The 10,672-nt window shown below is 39.4% G+C and overlaps 1 pseudogene; it reads left to right on the plus strand.

Moving 5' to 3' along the window:
• Nucleotides 1-8,068: 8,068 nt before the first annotated feature.
• Nucleotides 8,069-10,672, plus strand: LOC131752444 (phosphorylase b kinase regulatory subunit beta pseudogene; annotated as a pseudogene).

Here is a 10,672-nt window from a genome sequence, read left to right on the forward strand (position 1 = left end):
GATAACTTGACTCTTGGTTACAGTATTACAATATCACTTCTTTCAGGAAGCTTCAGAGTCTATGTGTGATACCCCTCCTGCATACTCCCATGGTGTCCTGGATTCCTAGAGTTATTGTATGCAGACTGTTTATTTGCGTATATATCCCATTATACTCTAAGCTCCTTACAGGTAGAAAACATACAGGGTCTAGGCTAGCACAGTTCCAGTCATCTAGAAGGCACTCCATAAATGCTTATGGAACAGAACAGATAAATTTATTCTAGATACCTGCGATATAGTGGTGAACAAAATAAACAGGTCTTTGCCCTCTTGGAGGTTACATTCCAGTGGGTAAACATAGATAATAAACAAGTAAATATGTAAAATATATAGTATGTCAATGTTGATAAGAGCTAAGGAGGAAAATTAAGCAGAAAAGGGGATGTAACATGCCTAACGCAGAACTGATTTTTTTTCCTCTTTGAACTTGCTGTATGTTCAGTCTCTCTTACCCTAGCAGATGGCAACTCCATTCTTCTAGTTGTTTGGATCAAAACCCTGGAAGTCATCCTTCCTCTTTCTCTTACACTCCTCATTCAATCTGTTATTGTCTCCACCTGCTAGAATGTAAGTCCCATGAAGGCAGGAATCATTGCCTATTTTGTTTACTAGGCACTAGACCAGTACCTGCTCATATTGACACTGGATTCATGTTTGGTGAATTGAACTGTAGAGGAATTGGAAGTTGTTGGTGGAGGGAATTGTAGTGATAATGGTCAGGGACAAAGGTGATTTTTATGCAGAGACCTGAGTGAATGAGCTGTGTGAATCTAGGCGGAGAAACATCCAGGCAGAGGACACAGAGAGTGCAAATGTCATGGGGCAGGAATGTCCCTGGTGTGTTCTGTGAAGAGTAAAGAGGTGGTTAAGACTGGAGTAGAGTGAATGGGGAGGAGGGGTAGGAGATGAAGTAAGGGAATGGTAGTCCAGATCATTCAGAGATGAAGGTCATGACAATTATTTGGCTTTTATTGTGAATGAAATGAGAAGGCAGTTGGACAATTTTGTGGAGTAGTAACATGATCTGATTCAGCTGAACAGTTCCCTGTGGTGACTGAATTGACGATAGACTACAGGGAGCGGGGGTAGAAGCAGGAAGACTGATATAAAACTCTGAAATAAATCAAGAAAGAGATGCTGTTGGTTTACACAAGATTAGCAGCTGGGAGGTAGTGAGAAATGGCCAGATTTTGTATTAATTTTGAATTAAAGCCAACAGGAAATGCTGATGATCAAGATGTGAGGTGTGAGAAAAAGAGGAGCCAGGAATAATTTCTGTTTATTTTTAACCTTTTTTTTTTTTTTTTTGGCGGTACGCGGGCCTCTCACTGTTGTGGCCTCTCCCGTTGCGGAGCACAGGCTCTGGATGCTCAGGCCCAGCAGCCATGGCTCACGGGCCCAGCCGCTCCGCGACATGTGGGATCTTCCTGGACCTGGGCACGAACCTGCGTCCCCTGCATCGGCAGGCGGACTCTCAACCGCTGCACCACCAGGGAAGCCCTCTGTTTATTTTTTAAGTAAAAATTTTTTACAATATAGCAGGCATGTAGAAAAATGCCCAAATCATAAATATACAGCTTGGTGAATTTTTCACAGAGGGACAAGACTCAAGTAGTCAGTCACCTTCTCCAGTAAGACCTAGAACATTACCAGCCCTCAAGAGGCCCCTACTATACTGCTTCTCAGTCATTTCCCCTCATTCTCAGTGTAACCACTGTCATTGAGTTTTCCCACTAAGCACCGCTAACCCTGGATTCACAAGTTTTGATAGGTCATATTTTCATTATTATTTAGTGCAAAATATTTTCTAATTTCCATTTTGATTTCTTTAACCAATTTCCAAATATTTGGTGGATGTTCTAGTTATTTCGTTACTGATTTCTACCTTAATTCCACTGGGGTCAGAGAATACATTAATGGTTTCAATATTTTGAAATTTTGGGGAACTTGGGGACTTGTTTTATGGCCCAGCATATAGTCAGTTTTGGTAAATGTCTTATGTCCCTTTAATACATTAGAGGCAGAATTTTATATATGTCAATTAAGGCAAGTTTATTAATATATCATTTAGTATGATTATTCAGTGAGTAATTGAAAAAAGTTTATTAAAGTCTCCTACTATCATCTTGGACTTACTCTACTTTTAGTTAGGTCAATTTTTGCTTTACTCAATGAGAGAATATGAATTTAAAATTGTCATATCTTTCTGGTAGATTAAATTTTTTTAAATATATTTTTTTAATTTTTAAATTCTATTTTATTTATTTTTTTAATACAGCAGGTTCTTATTAGTCTCAATTTTATACACATCAGTGTATACATGTCAATTCCAATCGCCCAATTCATCACACACACCCCATCCGGCTGCTTTCCCCCCTTGGTGTCCATACGTTTGTTCTCTATATCTGTGTCTCAACTTCTGCCCTGCAAACCGGTTCATCTGTACTATTTTTCTAGGTTCCACATACATGCGTTAATATACGATATTTGTTTTTCTCTTTCTGACTTACTTCACTCTGTATGACAGTCTCTAGATGCATCCACGTCTCAGCAAATGACCAATTTCGTTCCTTTTTATGGCTGAGTAATATTCCATTGTATATATGTACCACAACTTCTTTATCCATTCGTCTGTCAATGGGCATTTATGTTGCTTCCATGACCTGGCTATTATAAATAGTGCTGCAATGAACATTGGGGTGCATGTGTCTTTTTTTTTTTTTTTTTTTTTTTTGCGGTATGCGGGCCTCTCACTGTTGTGGCCTCTCCCGTTGCGGAGCACAGGCTCCGGACACACAGGCTCAGCGGCCATGGCTCACAGGCCCAGCCGCTCCATGGCATGCGAGGTCTTCCCGGACCGGGGCATGAACCCATGTCCCCTGCATCAGCAGTCGGTCTGTCAACCACTGCACCACCAGGGGAGCCCTGTCTTTTTGAATTATGGTTTTCTCTGGGTATATGCCCAGTAGTGGGATTGCTGGGTCATATGGTAATTCTATTTTTACTTCTTTAAGGAACCTCCATACTGTTCTCCATAGTGGCTGTATCAATTTACATTCCCACTAACAGTGTAAGAGGGTTCCCTTTTCTCCACACCCTTTCCAGCATTTGTTGTTTGTAGGTTTTCTGATGATGCCCATTCTAACCGGTGTGAGGTGATACCTCATTGTAGTTTTGATTTGCATTTCTCTAATAATTAGTGATGTTGAGAAGCTTTTCATGCGCTTCTTGGCCATCTGTATGTCTTCTTTGGAGAAATGTCTATTTAGGTCTTCTGCCCATTTTTGGATTGGGTTGTTTGTTTTTATCATATTGAGCTGTTTATATATTTTGGAGATTAATCCTTTGTCTGTTGATTCGTTTGCAAATAGTTTCTCCCATTCTGAGGGTTGTCTTTTTGTCTTGTTTATGGTTTCCTTTGCTGTGCAAAAGCTTTTAAGTTTCATTAGATCCCATTTGTTTATTTTTGTTTTTATTTCCATTACTCTATAAGGTGGATCAAGAAAGATCTTGCTGTGATTTATGTCAAAGAGCGTTCTTCCTATGTTTTCCTCTAAGAGTTTTATAGTGCCCAGTCTTACATTTAGGTCTCGAATCCATTTTGAGTTTATTTTTGTGTATGGTGTTAGGGAGTGTTCTAATTTCATTCTTTTACATGTAGCTGTCCAGTTTTCCCAGCACCACTTGTTGAAGAGACTGTCTTTTCTCCGTTGTATATCCTTGCCTCCTTTGTCATAGATTAGTTGACCATAGGTGTGTGGGTTTATCTCTAGGCTTTCTATCTTGTTCCATTGATCTATGTTTCTGTTTTTGTGCCAGTAGCATATTGTCTTGATTACTGTAGCTTTGTAGTCTGAAGTCAGGGAGTCTGATTCCTCTAGCTCCGTTTTTTTCCCGCAAGACTGCTTTGGCTATTCGGGGTCTTTTGTGTCTCCATACAAATTTTAAGACTTTTTGTTCTAGTTCTGTAAAAAATGCCATTGGTAATTTGATAGGGATTGCACTGAATCTGTAGATTGCTTTGGGTAGTATAGTCATTTTCACAATATTGATTCTTCCAATCCAAGAACATGGTATATCTTTCCATCTGTTGGTATCATCTTTTATTTCTTTCATCAGTGTCTTGTAGTTTTCTGCATACAGGTCTTTTGTCTCCCTAGGTAGGCTTATTCCTAGGTATTTTATTCTTTTTGTTGCAATGGTGAATGGGAGTGTTTCCTTAATTTCTCTTTCAGATTTCATCATTAGTGTATAGGAATGCAAGAGATTTCTGTGCTTCAATTTTGTATCCTGCAACTTTACCAAATCCATTGATTAGCTCTAGTAGTTTTCTGGTGGTATTTTTAGGATTCTCTATGTATAGTTTCATGTCATCTGCAAACAGTGACAGTTTTACTTCTTCTTTTCCAACTTGAATTCCTTTTATTTATTTTTTCTTCTCTGATTGCCGTGGCTAGGACTTCCAAAACTATGTTGAATAATAGTGGTGAGAGTGGACATCCTTGTCTTTTTCCTGATCTTAGAGGAAATGCTTTCAGTTTTTCACCATTGAGAATGATGTTTGCTGTGGGTTTGTCATATATGGCCTTTATTATGTTGAGGTAGGTTCCCTCTATGCCCACTTTCTGGAGAGTTTTTATCATAAATGGGTGTTGAATTTTGTCAAAAGCTTTTTCTGCATCTATTGAGATGACCATATGGTTTTTATTCTTCAATTTATTAATATAGTGTATCACATTGATTGATTTGCATATATTGAACAATCCTTGCATTCCTGGGATAAATCCCACTTGATCATGGTGTATGATCCTTTTAATGTGTTGTTGGATTCTGTTTGCTAGTATTTTGTTGAGGACTTTTGCATCTATATTCATCAGTGATATTGGTCTGTAATCTTCTTTTTTTGTAGTATCTTTGTCTGGTTTTGGTATCAGGGTGATGGTGGCCTCATAGAATGAGTTTGGGAGTGTTCCTTCCTCTGAAATTTTTTGAAAGAGTTTGAGAAGGATGGGTGTTAGCTCTTCTCTAAATGTTTGATAGAATTCACCTGTGAAGCCATCTGGTCCTGGATTTTTGTTTGTTGGAAGATTTTTAATCACAGGTTTCAATTTCATTACTTGTGATTGGTCTGTTCATATTTTCTATTTCTTCCTGATTCAGTCTTGGAAGGTTATACCTTTCTAAGAATTTGTCCATTTCTTCCAGGTTGTCCATTTTGTTGGCATAGAGTTACTTGTAGTAGTCTCTTAGGATGCTTTGTATTTCTGTGGTGTCTGTTGTAACTTCTCCGTTTTCATTTCTAATTTTATTGATTTGAGTCCTCTCCTGCTTTTTCTTGATGAGTCTATCTAGTGGTTTATCAATTTTGTTTATCTTCACAAAGAGCCAGCTTTTAGTTTTATTGATCTTTGCTATTGTTTTCTTTGTTTCTGTTTCATTTATTTCTGCTCTGATCTTTATGATTTCTTTCCGTCTGCTAACTTTGGGTTTTGTTTGTTCTTCTTTCTCTAGTTCCTTTAGGTGTAAGGTGAGATTGTTTATTTGAGATTTTTCTTGTTTCTTGAGGTAGGCTTGTATAGATATACAGTTCCCTCTTAGAACTGCTTTTGCTGCATCCCAAAATGTTTTGGATCATCGTGTTTTCATTGTCATTTGTCTCTAGGTATTTTTTGATTTCCTCTTTGATTTTTTCAATGATCTCTTGGTTATTTAGTAACGTATTGTTTAGCCTCCATGTGTTTGTGTTTTTTACGTTTTTTTTCCCTGTAATTCATTTCTAATCTCATAGCCTTGTGGTCAGAAAAGATGCGTGATATGATTTCAATTTTCTTAAATTTACTGAGGGTTGATTTGCGACCCAAGATGTGATCTATCCTGGAGAATGTTCCATGCGCACTTGAGAAGAAATTTTAATCTGCTGTTTTTGGATGGAATGTCCTATAAATATCAATTAAATCTCTGGTCTGTTGTGTCATTTAAAGCTTCTGTTTCCTTATTTATTTTCATTTTGCATGACCTGTCCATTGCTGTAAGTAAGGTGTTAAAGTCCCCCACTATTATTGTTACTGTCGATTTCCTCTTTTATAGCTGTCAGCAGTTGCCTTATGTGTTGAGGTGCTCCTATGTTTGGTGCATATATATTTATAATTGTTATATCTTCTCCTTGGATTGATCCCTTGATCATTATGTAGTGTCCTTCCTTGTCTCTTGTAACATTCTTTATTTTAAAGTCTATTTTATCTGATATGAGTATTGCTACTCCAGCTTTCTTTTTTTTTTTTTGCGGTACACTGTCCTCACTGTTGTGGCTCTCCTGTTGCAGAGCACAGGCTCCGGACGTGCAGGCACAGTGGCCACAGCTCACAGGCCCAGCCACCCCGCTGCACGTGGGATCCTCCTGGACCGGGGCACAAACCCATGTCCCCCGCATCGGCAGGCGGGCTCCCAACCACTGCGCCACCAGGGAAGCCCCAGCTTTCTTTTGATTTCCTTTTGCATGGAATATCTTTTTCCAACACCTCACTTTCAGTCTGTATGTGTCCCTAGGTCTGAAGTTGGTCTTTTGTAGACAGCATATATATGGGTCTTGTTTTTGTATCCATTCAGCAAGCCTGTGTCTTTTGGTTGGAACATTTAATCCATTCACGTTTGAGGTAATTTTCGATATGTATGTTCCTATGACCATTTTCTCAATAGTGTTGGGTTTGTTTTTGTAGGTCCTTTTCTTCTCTTGTGTTTCCCACTTAGAGAAGTTCCTTTAGCATTTGTTGTGCATTTGGTTTGGTGGTGCTGAATTCTCTTAGCTTTTGCTTGTCTGTAAAGCTTTTGATTTCTCCATCAAATCTGAATGAGATCCTTGCTGGGTAGAGTAATGTTGGTTGTAGGTTCTTCCCTTTCATCACTTTAAGTATGTCATGCCACTCCCTTCTGGCTTGTAGAGTTTCTGCTGAGAAATCAGCTCTTAACCTTATGGGAGTTCCCTTGTATGTTATTTGTCGTTTTTCCCTTGCTGCTTTCAATAATTTTTCTTTGTCTTTAATTTTTGCCAATTTGATTACTGTGTGTCTCGGCGTGTTTCTCCTTGGGTTTATCCTTTATGGGACTCGCTGCGCTTCCTGGACTTGGGTGGCTATTTCCTTTCCCATGTTAGGGAAGTTTTCGACTATAATCTCTTCAAATATTTTCTCGGGTCCTTTCTCTCTCTCTTCTCCTTCTGGACCCCTATAATGCGAATGTTGTTGCGTTTAATGCTGTCCCAGAGGTCTCCTAAGCTCTCTTCATTTCTTTTCATTCTTTTTTGTTTATTCTGTTTCGCAGCAGTGAATTCCTCCATTTTGTGTTCCAGGTAACTTATATGTTCTTCTGCCTCAGTTATTCTGCTCTTTATTCCTTCTAGTGTAGTTTTCATTTCAGTTATTTTATTGTTCATTTCTGTTTGTTTGTTCTTTAATTCTTCTAAGTAGGTCTTTGTTAAATGTTTCTTGCATCTTCTTGATCTTTGCCTCCATTCTTTTTCCAATGTCCTGGATCATCTTCACTATCATTCTGAATTCTTTTTCTGGAAGTTTGCCTATGTCCACTTCATTTAGTTGTTTTTCTTGGGTTTTATCTTGTTGCTTCATCTGGTACATAGCCCTCTGCCTTTTCATCTTGTCTATCTTTCTGTGAATGTGGTTTTTGCTCCACAGGCTACAGGATTATAGTTCTTCTTGCTTCTGCTGTCTGCCCTCTGGTGGATGAGGCTATCTAAAAGGCTTATTGTTCTTATTATTTAAAAAGTGATTTTATTATAACATAAAGCATACACGCCAAAGAGAGATAATGTATCACATATGTGTACAGTTTAAAGAATAATAGCAGCCGGCCGGGAGGAGCTGACAGGCAGCCCCAGGGAGGCCAAGGCGTCAGCCCAGGTGCAATGACAGAGTGCATTGCTGAAGTGAGCTGGAAGGGCTTGGAGTGAAGCACCTGGACCAATTGCTATAGTTTAGCCTGTGATGCTTATGATTAGAGTCAATAACTTGAAATGGCCAGCTCACCTGATGCAGTTTTCTCCACCAGCTTTCTTAAGGTCTGGCTTAGTTTTTGAACCTCTTAAAAGCATTAATCTTCCAAGACCTGATAATGAAACTGGGATAAATTCGGTCACTATTACAGAATTGTCAAGTCAACACTGCTGCTGTATCGAAGTCCAACTACAGGTCTCTTTCCCACAGAAACATGTGGTGATGTGGAGGCCAAGATCCATGACAGTATATACTGCACTGCTGTGTCCTGGGCTTTGGCTCTTGTATACAGTCACGTTGATGATGACAAGGGGAGGACCCATGAGCTGGAGCACTCGGATATAAAATGTATGAGAGGAATTTTCTACTGGTATATGCATCAGGCTGATAAGGTCCAGCAGTTTAAGCAGGATTCATGCCCAACGACATCTTCACTCTGTTTTCAATGTACATACAGGGATGAGATTCTCCTATGAGGATTATGGTCATCCTCAGATAAATGCAGAGTCACTCTATCTCCTTTACCTTGTGGAAATGATTTCCTCAGGACTCCAGATTATCTATAACACTGATGAGGTCTCTTTTATTCAGAACCTTGTATTTTGTGTGGAAAGAGTTTACTGTGTGCCTGACCTTGGTGTCTGGGAAAGAGGAAGCAAATATGATAATGGCAGCACAGAGCTGCATTCGAGCTCTGTTGGCTTAGCAAAAGCAGCTGTAGAAGCAATTAATGGAGTCAACCTCTTTGGCAACCAGGGCTTTTCTTGGTCGGTTATATTTGTGGATCTCGATGCCCACAATCGCAACTGGCAAACTTTGTGCTCACTGTTACCCAGAGATTCAAAATCTCATAACACAGATGTTGCCCTGCTCCCCTGCATCAGTTATCCTACATTTGCCTTGGATGATGAGGTTCTGTTTAGCCAGACACTCGATAAAGTGGTTAGAAAATTAAAAGGAAAATATGGATTTAAGTGTTTCTTGAGAGATGGGTATAGAACATAATTGGAAGATACTAATAGACGCTACTGCAGACCAGCTGAAATTAAGCTGTTTGATGGCATTGAATGTGAATTTCCCATATTTTTCCTTTACATGATGATTGATGGTGTTTTTAGAGGTAATCCCAAGCAAGTAAAAGAATATCAGGATCTTCTGACTCCAGTACTTCATCAGACCACAGAAGGCTATCCTGTCATACCAGAGTACTACTATGTTCCAGCTGATTTTGTGGAGTATGAAAAAAGAAACCCTGGTAGTCAGAAGCGATTTCCTAGCAACTGTGGCTGTGATGGAAAACTATTACTTTGGGGACAAGCCCTTTATGTCATCACAATACTCCTGACTGATGAATTAATTAGTCCTAAAGACATTGATCCTGTTCAGCATTATGTCCCACTACAGAATCAATGTAATGTGAGCATGAGGTTTTCCAATCAGGGCCCACTGGAAAATGATTTGGTTGTTTATGTAGTGCTTATAGCAGAAAGCCAATGCCTTCAAGTTTTCCTCAACACATATGGTATTCAGACTCAAACTCCTCAACAGGTAGAACCCATTCAGATCTGGGCCCAGCAGGAGCTTGTGAAAGCTTATTTCCATTTGGGGGTCAATGAAAAATTAGGACTCTGCGAAAGGCCAGATAGGCCCATTGGCTGCCTCCATACATCAAAGATTTATTGCATTCTAGGAAAGACTGTGGTTTGTTACCCTATCATCTTTGACCTAAGTGATTTCTCAATGTCTCAAGATGTTTTACTGCTGATAGATGACATAAAGAATGCACTACAGTTTATTAAGCAATACTGGAACGCATGGACATCCACTTTTCCTTGTTCTCATCCAGGAAGACAGTATAAGAGGTAGCCGATTCAATCCTGTATTAGATATGCTGGCAGCTTTTAAGAAAGGAGTGATTGGAGGAGTCAAAGTTCACGTTGATCGTCTACAGACACTAATATCTGGAGCTGTGGTAGAACAACTTGACTTCTTACGAATCAGTGACACAGAAGAGCTTCCAGAATTTAAGAGTTTTGAGGAACTAGAAGTTCCCAAACATTCAAAAGTCAAATGACAAAGCAGCACCTCCAATGCTCCTGAACAAGAACAGCAGTCAGATGTTACCATTACTGAATGGAAAAACAAACCCACCCATGAAATTCTTCAAAAACTGAATGACTGTAGTTGTCTGGCTAGCCAAGCCATCCTGCTGGGTATACTGCTCAAAAGAGAAGGACCCAACTTTATCACAGAAGAAGGTACTGTTTCTGATCACATTGAGAGAGTCTATAGAAGAGCTGGCAGCAAAAAATATTGGTCAGTGGTGTGCCATACAGCAAGCCTTTTAAGTAAACTAGTGGACAGCCTGGCCCCATCCATTACTAATGCTTTAGTGCAGGGCCAACAGGTAACTCTGGGTGCCTTTGGACATGAAGAAGAGGTTATCTCTAATCCTTTGTCTTCAAGAGTGATTAAGAACATCATCTATTACAAGTGTAATACCCATGATGAGAGGGAGGTAGGTGGTCATTCAGCAAGAACCGGTCATTCATATTGGCTGGATCATCTCCAATAACCCGGAGTTATTCCATGGCATGCTGAAAATATGAATTGGCATTGTGTGA

This window comes from Kogia breviceps, chromosome 1 (genome assembly GCF_026419965.1).
Source record: "Kogia breviceps isolate mKogBre1 chromosome 1, mKogBre1 haplotype 1, whole genome shotgun sequence".
In the NCBI taxonomy this organism is placed as follows: domain Eukaryota; kingdom Metazoa; phylum Chordata; class Mammalia; order Artiodactyla; family Physeteridae; genus Kogia; species Kogia breviceps.